This window comes from Tyto alba, unplaced genomic scaffold (genome assembly GCF_018691265.1).
Source record: "Tyto alba isolate M040663 unplaced genomic scaffold, T.alba_DEE_v4.0 Super-Scaffold_10, whole genome shotgun sequence".
NCBI lineage: Eukaryota > Metazoa > Chordata > Aves > Strigiformes > Tytonidae > Tyto > Tyto alba.
In genome coordinates, this window is record NW_024881262.1 from 10560225 (window position 1) to 10569955 (window position 9731).

General features: G+C 40.5%; 1 protein-coding gene across 9 annotated transcripts in view; it reads right to left on the reverse strand.

The window, feature by feature from the left end:
• Nucleotides 1-9731, reverse strand: part of MCF2L2 (MCF.2 cell line derived transforming sequence-like 2) — a 178229-nt gene that overhangs the window by 55096 nt on the left and 113402 nt on the right. The window lies entirely within an intron of this gene.

Genomic DNA, 9731 nt, shown 5'->3' on the forward strand with positions numbered 1-9731 from the left:
GTAAAAGACCAAAACTTTCAACAGACAAGACCAAAAAAATAAAACCAAAAAGTAGGTTAAAGTAAGCTTAATGGGAACTACTTATATTGAAAATTCATGTTGACTACTAGAGCTCAGGCCCCAAGTAAACCTAAAACATGGCCACAGCCTCTCTAAAATTCTGTGTAATCTCAAGTGGGTATCTTTGCCGAGCTGGTAAAACAGAGAAGGATTTAAGCACATGTGACTCTGCTCCATACAGATTCCTACATCACCCTAATATTTTACTCCAGACCACCTCCATTTTGTGGTACAACTAACATCTCTCACACCTGTGGTACTTGCTCATCCTCATCCTGTCCCTGTAAGGACCTTTTGTGACATGCAGAGGTATTTTGGATTGGGATAGAGAAGCTGAACACAAAATTATTTTTCACTTCATGCAGATGGAAACACAACAAAAATACTATCCTAAAGGGCCCAATGCTGGAGGTAGAGAAGAGGTACAGCGGTTTTGGTTCTCATAGCAGATCTGCCTTTGATAGCTTTGTTTTGCAAGATTTTGGAAGGCCATTTGGGTAGAATGAGGAATTAGTTTTATTATTAAAAGTAGTAGGAATTGATTTTACAGACAGCCCTGAGTTTATGTTGGAGAGGGCAGACCAGAGAAGCGCATGTTGCTCTTGGAAGGGAAGCGATGGATTTGATGAAGATGCCTAGTTCCTATGTGGGTTTTTATTTCAAGCACCGGAACAGGCTGCCCAGGGAAGTGGTGGAGTCACCACCCCTGGAGGTATTTAAAAGATGTGTAGATGCAGTTCTAGGATATGGTTTAGTGGTGGACTTGGCAGTGCTAGGTTAACAGTTGGACTCGATGATCTTAAAGGTCCTTTCTAACCTAAATGATTCTATGATTCTATGATTTCAGCCTGAGATACGACCTTAAGGAAAATCCATCCTGCAAAATCTGCTTCTCCCTGTAATAGAACACAGCATTGTGCCAGACTTAAAATCTATGGTCGTCCTACCCGAGCTTTGTTAGATCTTTTGGATATGCTGTGCTTTTAAATGTCCTCAAGACTCAGGATTCTGTGGGGCTTGGGAGAAATAAACCAGGTATTAGTTACATGACAATGGGAATGGAACAGGGAAAGAAAATCCTGACAAGTTAAAATGGAGTTTACAGAAAAAGCTAGAACACATATTCTGCTTTAGTTAATCTCTTCTTGGCACGTTCACATCAGTAAATTGTGAACTGCCATGTCTGAGAAGCAAACACATCCTTTTTTTGTGTGTCATGCTTTCTCCACAGTGTTAAGCTGGAGCAGAGGGGCAGGCAAGGATCATACCGTCTGCAGCTACCACACTCCACCCAGCAGTGACTGGGAATCACAGCTCTCAGCAACATCCATATCCATTTACTAAGCTATACTTTGGACAACCCTCTCTATTGCACCTCTGGAACGCAGCTTGCGGAATTTAATGATAAACTTGGAGAAAGTGGGAAGATATTCTGTCTGTTGGAAGATATTCCAAACTTAGAAAGCAGCTTTAGAGAACTGTGGGATAGATTCCATCTGGCGAATGTGTTCAAAGAGCAACTTTACAGCAAACTCACAACTGCAAATTGCAAGAAACTAGGAGGATATTACCCAGTATTTAGGTAACAGTATTACCCCCATTTCTTGTTTTTTTCTCTAAGCAGCTTCTAATGGCAAATGTCCAGGACAATACAGTGGTTACAGATAAATTTCTGGGCTCACCCAGGATTGCTATTCCTCTGCTTTTTTCCCTGGAAGAATAGGAAGCTTGGTTTATCAGTCCCAGTGGCTGTTACAGGTCTTACATAAGCCTTGCCTACATGGGAAGGGTCTAGTTTGCCACTTCAGTGTTTGTAGTTAGAATTGGGGCTGGGTGCAGTTGCAATGGTGACTGGAGGAGGTAAGAGCACACCACGCCAGGTGAAGCTGTTACAAAGGTTAGAGCTCTTGGTGTTCTCTATCCACACAGTAAGTCTGGCCTGAGAGTACTAGGGGAGAGCCAGCACGGACAAACAGAACCTATGCATTTTTATCAAGAACAGCACACTCACTGCCACATTATTTAACTCTAATCCAGGTCAGATGCCATAAAGGCAATATTGTCCATACTGGCTTGCCCAACACGGCTATTATCCAGGGAACAGAATTTGACGACAGGTTTGAAATAATTAGAAATGCAAATAAAGCATCAGTGCCTTCAAACTACAGTCTACAGAAAAAGACAACAGTGCGTTGGATAATCTGGATATACACAGGAATTCAGCAGAGACTGCAGAGGATCTGCTTGACAGACAAGTGATACTATGTAGAACAGAATTCCTGTTTAGACCCATATGAGGAAAGAATGTTTCTGCTGAGTGAAAAAAAAAAAAAAAAAAAAGTGAATTTTCAGAAGTAAATACAGCGTTCTAAACATGAGTGTGTCACAAATCTTCCAAACCTGGTTATTATATTCCCAGTTAATAAGCAGCTTGTTAAATGCAGGAAATAAAGTCAGTGGTGATTTACTGAACAGTGCAATTGATAAATCACCACTCCATTGCATCACTAGCTACACAGGACTGAGTGATCTCCCATCTGCTACGTCCTGTCAGCTACTGTCCTGCAAACCATACAATTATTTAGATTATCCCAGCGTGGGTGCAAGTCATTGACATCCTGATTAGGCAACATGACTTGCTCTTTGTGCTTTTGTAAATGACAGTGTGAAGTGCTCAGCACTCCTTCGTGAGCTGACATCCAGGAGCTGTGCGTTTTAAATTTCAGATCAGTTTAAAAACAGATTTCATCGGACCTGGTGTGAACGTGTATGGTGAAGACAGGTATGCTTTGGCAGCTATGTCTGGAGTATTCTACACCCTGAGAGGCATGGTTGCTCCTAGTTTGTTTCAGTGGTTTTCTAGCCTGGAGACTGTCACTGTGCTGCCCTTTAAAGAGAAAGCAGCGCTATCTGAACTGAGGTGATATAAAATCATACCAGTGCCCCTCCTTCTCTTTCCCCATCCATTAGCTTGGCAGTGATAACAGGATTGAGTAACATCCTCTGCTCCTTGGCTTGTGCCTAAGTTACCTGGGATTTCTAGGTGTCTTTCACACAAATACAGAAAGGCCAGGGACTGCCAACCTGCTATGTCAAAGCAAAGCAAAGTTTTTATGAAGAGGTGATACAGCTACAGTTAGGGGAGAAACAAACATAGAAGCTGTCAGGGCCCACGTGTGTTTCTTCAGACAAGATGCATCCAGTTCAAGGCCAACACAAAGCAGCCTTTATTTGCATATGCTCTATAAACCCTGAGATGGATCAGGGGGTGGGAGAGAACGGAACTTTACCAAAGTCCTGGATAGACACAGCAAGTAGCCATCTGACAGGTGATGCTGATTGTCCCCCATTGACTATGTGCTTGCTTAAGTTCCCAATGCTTTTCAAGTGGAGCACACACATTCCTGTGACACGGGGCATGACAGAAGATACCTCTGATCCTAACGTCCCCGTGTGCCTAAACCAAACCAACCATCCAGTATGTGCATGTGGCCAGCTGCATTCCAGGAGCCTGCCCAGAGCCAGCAGGCAGCAGAACAGCTGCACAGAAAACAAGTTGAGAAATTCCTGGAATTTCTGAAGAGTGTTAAAATAATCTTAGTATCCAATAACAAGCAGGTATGAGAGATAATAGCAGAAGTGGCTGCTTATCCCTCTTCGATATCTGATGAAGTGCAAATTTTGTAAGAAAGCATGTGAATGTTGAGAGTGTTTATTTCAGCTTTTCTCTAACTCCCAGATTCTTTGGGAGCAAGGACCACAAGGACTTCAGGAAGCCTCCAGAACACTCAATAAACCACTGGATTGTAACAATAAGATTTTTTTTCTCTCCTGTTCATAATAATTTTCCCAGTTCCCAGAACTATTTGGATCTATAGTGGGAATATGTCTCCTCTTGCTATTCTACACACGTCTATCAGCAGCAAGATCTCCCTACATGGCAGCATACATTTCACTTCACTTCAAAGATCTTCCCAACCCTTTAGGCTGTAATTAGAGTTGTAAGTGCTGGAGCCAATCTGCCCAACAGGGAAACTTCTCTGAAAACAAAGATTTTGTAAAGGTTGAAACAGATGATGACAAACATGAAATGGCTAGTGGCTTCTTGAAATTTCTCCTGCTGACTGCTCTTTCATTAAGTCTGGTGAAAGAAAACAGTTCTCTGTGCCTAACAATAAACTCAAGAACACTGTTTCTCTCTTAAAATGCAGGCTCCAGCTGAAAGTTTTCATGAGTCTGGAAATTAGACTGGAAAGACATGCTGCTGGTGTTCTACTGCAACACATGCCTCAATCACTCACCAAAATCACCTTATCTCAATTGTAAGAGAAGTCTACTGTTATGTTATGTTATGCTATGCTATGCTATGCTATGTTATGTTTGTTATGTTATGTTATGTTATGTTATGTTATGTTATGTTATGTTATGTTATGTTATGTTATGTTATGTTATGTTATGTTATGTTATGTTATTAGTGTGACATTTGTTACATCTTGCATTTACACACTGTAGGGAAACCTTTGCAACAGATCTTATGTATATAAAAGGGGAAACTTATGCCCGTTTTTGGGGTTGTTCAGTCTTGAAAAGAGAAGGGTCTGGGGAGACCTTATTACGGCCTTTCAAAATATAAAGGTGGTTTATAAGAAAGAGACATTTACCAAGGCCTGTAGTGACAGGACAAGGGGCAATAGTTTTAAACTGAAAGGAGGTAGAAACAGATTGGACATAAGGAAGAAAATTTTTATGGAGAGGGTTGTAAGACACTGGAACAGGTTGCTCAGATAAGTTGTGGATGCCCCATCATTGGAAGTGTTCAAAGTCTGGTTGGACAGGGCTTTCAGCAACCTGATCTACTGAAAGATGACCCTGACCATCATAGATGATCTTTGGGTCCATTCCAACCCAAACCATTCTATGATTCTATGATTTATCTCTGCTTCCTGTAGGGGCTCTGCATCTTTGACCAATAGCTAATAAAATCAAGGATCTTAGTTCCTCTCTCCTGCCGTATGCAGCTCTGATGATTACAACAAGCACTTGGGCACCAAAGCTTTTAGCAGCACTCCCTGAGCTACTAGTATTTTTGACAGCAGTCCACACCTAAATTTAGCAATTCCCAGACCTACTGTCAGTACAACTTTGCTATTGCTGAGTTAGAAAAGGGCTCTGGCACAATATTCTTATTCTGAAAATAGCTTCTAATTCTTCACCCAGGGCAGAAGCGCTATCCTGTTCTACCCACACAACCTGGTGATTCAGTGATATACTTAGTTATTCTCATGTTCAGACCAATGCACAGACTGATTCATGAAGCTTCCCAGTCCTTGTTAGATCAATAACACTGAGGGTAACACCCAGATATTAAGATACACTGAATTTAAAGGACTCTTAAATTTAAATCATATCCAAATCTTCAGCTGGGACCTGTCATTTGAGCGTACAAACACCTTCAGGCATAGACCTGCAAGTTGCACACTCCAGGATGTGAGTTTGCAAAGTGAAAGCTGGCTGCTGGTATGCAGAAGTGACGTCAGATGCTCCACAGATGTCCTCAGCATGTAAAGCAAACTTAATGTTCATGTTCAGAGGACAAACAATTAGTCTGGACTGTGTACATTCTTGGAGACTATTTTGCATGTATACAGAAGTGCCCCATGCGCATGTGATAGCTAGGGCCATCCCATATTCTTAAACTTGACTCTCTTTCATTTCAATCACATAAATGATACCTCAGACTCCAAACCCTTGAGCTGGTCATTCATGAGGTTAGTTCTATCTGAATATAAACTCTACGAGAGCTTACAGTCTCATGAACATTTAATTCAGAAAGCAGAGATTATGCTGCTTACGTGACATGCCACATCTAAGCACAAAATCACCAATATCTTGCAATTTTCCAGCTTATTATTCAGCAGTAATATGAATGAAAATCAGACACAAGTAACACTACTGTAACTCCTGTCACTGCCACTGCACACTTATCACTTCAATATACATGTTGCTGTGCTTATCACAGATGATCACTGTCAAGGTCACCTTGATGACCTGTTGATACCGCCAACATCATGTGCAAGATCTGGGGGTCATCTCATGAAAAGAGTTAAGCTGTGGTCAGAAAGTCCAGGAACAGATGTCATAATTTTGTGTTTTCAATGGGAAGCACTAAGATTGCCTAACAAGGTCTCCCAGCCCCTGCTGCAAGACAGACTAGAAAAAGGATGGGTGAATCTGATCTAAAGCAAATCAACCAGAAAATATTCCAAATTTATAGGAAATTCAGTTTCATATCTGATAGGGATCAATATCAACTTTTTGGATGCAGTTTCTTGATTGGTTTATCTGCTCCATAAGCGTGAAGGAATAAATATGCACCTTTGCATACTCCCAGCCACTCCATCCGGCTCCCTCCCTTGCATTCGACAGTGATTGTACACCAGCATGGACACTCAGATAAATCAGTAAGCAAGAAGAGATGACCCAAATCAAAATTAACCTCACAACAAGAAAAAAAGCCATACTAGCTGCACTGTTGCAGCTGTTCAAGGGATGCAAATGGACTACGTGAAGTGGGCATGTGGAAAGAGGAAGAAAGGACAGCAGCAGCAGCCCTAAATGAGCTTAGACTGATTATGAAACTGTCATCAGAAGAGACCTATGAATCAGATTTCCTCTCATAAAATGATACCACAGAACATCTGACCAAATCAGCTCCCCACAATAACATTTGAAGCTAAATTGCAAAATATCACAGTAATGTAGTTAATACATATAAAACACTAAGGACTGTAGTAGTAAGGACCCCATGAACTTTGGCCAGTTTGCTGCAATAACATCTCTACGGGCTGCCTACAGCCTCTTGTGTAAATGAACCAGAAAGTGCTGCCCTCCTTGTGATTTTATCAAAAATGCCCAACTATTTAATACTTACAGTCTAAGCTCAGAATCATGTGATTATGGAAGACCATCAGATTTCTCATACAAGAAACATCTCATGGATACACAGAAAGATTTGAAAATGCAAGCCAAAAAGCTCTCAGTTAGAAGATGATGTAACAAGAGAGTTACAAATTCCACCTGATAGCAAAGGCAATAAGAGTCCAAAATTATGATTTTGGAATGGAGGGTGCTGGTTTGGTTTATCAAACAGAACTGCGCTTCTGAATTTAAAAATCCTCTTTATATCAAATACCTCCTCTCATGAATCTTAGGCCCAGACTCTGTATACTGGGTTGCACTGGACAATGCAACAGTTCAGACACACAAATGCTGTTTGATCATGCATGTCCACTCTGGTGGATTGGAGCTACATGATGAAGAAGGCAGCAGTTGGGCCAGAGGCACCTACCACAACCCCTCGCAGAGCACTGTGCGACTTTGTCAGGGCTCCATGTAGACTCAAAGGCTCAGAACCATTAAATGACCGAGTTACCCAAATTCCTTGTAAAAATACTTCATTGGTAAGCAGGCTTCTGTATTACTTTTTCTTTTCTAGAAACAAATGACTTCAGGGAAATTCCCTCCTACCTTTTTCTCCCACTGGGCAAAAATAGCTAAAAGGACATTGCTCATACCCAGAGTAGGAAACAACAACAGCAGAGCAGCTTGACATAAATCTGCAGGAATTGCAATTTGCTCTACAAAACTGTAACATCTAGGTATTTCTCCCTGTTCTGTTGAATCTTACCAACTCATTATTTATGCTGAAGTAGGGCCTGAAGTCTCCAGCCAGAGGTGAGGCCAACTTTGCCAGATGGCTGTATGCATACAAGGAACCAGTCTGTCTAAAATCCCATTCCTGCAAGCATGTGACTGTACTCTCCTGCATCAGTTCTCAAGTATCAGCCCTTATACCAATAAATTACTTTACTCTCTAAACACCTCTGAAGACCTGAGCCCGTGTGCGCTGTAGTAGTGCACGACAGAGTGTGATTAACACACAGGGTGTTTCCTGGAGAAGAACACATGGGAAGTGATTTTTAGAATAGCATGCTTGATAGTGCTGTTGCCTTTTTTGTTGGTTCAGATATGCAACCTCCTATGCATCTCTGTCAGGGCTGAGACCAAAGTGAACAAGATATGGCTGAGATGAGGTGTTAAAGATATAACTTATAAACAAATAAGGGTGATGTTCTAAGAAAACCCTCCCTAACAACACTGCTGGGGAAAGAGAGGAGGTGGAGCTTTATTTCTAAACAAGTTTTTACCTCGACAGAGGATATGACCCTAACAGGATTTTGGGTTAATAAAAAAAAAAAAAGAGAGAGAGAGAGAAAAGACAGCAAGTCCTTTTTTTTTTTTTTTTTTTACTGCAAATAAAATCCCTGAAGTGATACAGATAGAAAGTCTCCCACTGTAATTTCAGGTCAGGATGAAAGTCTTCTTACTTCACTGACAGAGATGCCTCTTTTAAATTGGGGAAAATTTAGATCAACCAAGACGGGAAATTAGTGAGCACAAATGAAAAGTTTTTCATCCTTTGAGGAGATGTCAATTTGCAGGATAAAAGTGGACACAACTGTAAGACAAACTCAATCACACCAAACTAAGTCTATTTGTAGTGATGATTTTGTTCAATAATTTAAATACCTCTGACTTTACTTTCTACGGAGCTAGTTGTTAGAATCTTATGTAATTATGTTTGAATCATGTTTCCCAATATATACCCCTTAAATTTTAAAGGTATCTCCTGATTTCGAAACGTGACTCCTTGAAGCTGTATTTTCTGGAAACTGTGTTATCAAGACACAGATAACACAGAAATAGTTTGGGTTTACTTTTTAAATGTCTTTGGAACATCTGGCTTTGGAAGGCTCCAAGTTGAGACTTTTTCCTGCTTGTGTTTGGCAAGCTGGCCTCCTGCACATTAAAAATATTAAGTTAAAATTGCATGCTTACAGTCATATTTGGTTGAAGCATAAATGAATCATGGTTTGTTTTGGGTTTTTTTTACAGTTAGTTGTGGAAGGAAGAATCCAGATGCTATTTTTTTTCTCCTTGGTTTACCAATTTCAACTGAAAATGAAAACAGGAAAAACCAGTATCACCCGCCAAGAAATTGGTGCTCTAGAGTTTTTAAAATATCTATCGTGGAGAATTTCTCATTCTGAAAGGGCCTGTTTTATCACTGATAAAATGCTCGAATGGGATGACATCTACAAGAAAAAATGAAGAATAAACTTATGAAAAAAAACCCCAGATTTGTGAACTGGGGAAGGAATCATAAATTAACATTTTGGTAAGAAAAATGAATGATGCTTTGCTTGTAAGGCTATTTCTACTGTTATTTAAACACTGCTTAGATAATGTGCCAAATTTACAAAACAATCTACAAACTTTTCCTGCTAGGGTGAACTGCCAGTTGTAAAGAATTATATTTTGTCTTACCAAAGAATCAAACAGCCAAAGAAATCTCGGAAGGCAGTTATAAAGTGTTTAGTCATATTAAGACATACAACAGGAGAAAGGAAAGATCAAGTGAAAAACTCCTTAGGCCTTGAAGTTTCCCCAAACAAACCCTGTATTACAAAGCAACACATCCTTCCGTGGGATTGTTAACTGCTCAGGTTTTACCCTTGCTCTACTCTTGCTTCGTGCCCTCGACAATTGCATTCCTAGCTCCGATTTTCTCTCTTGCGTGTAAAAAGAAAACAACTCCTCACCTCACAAAG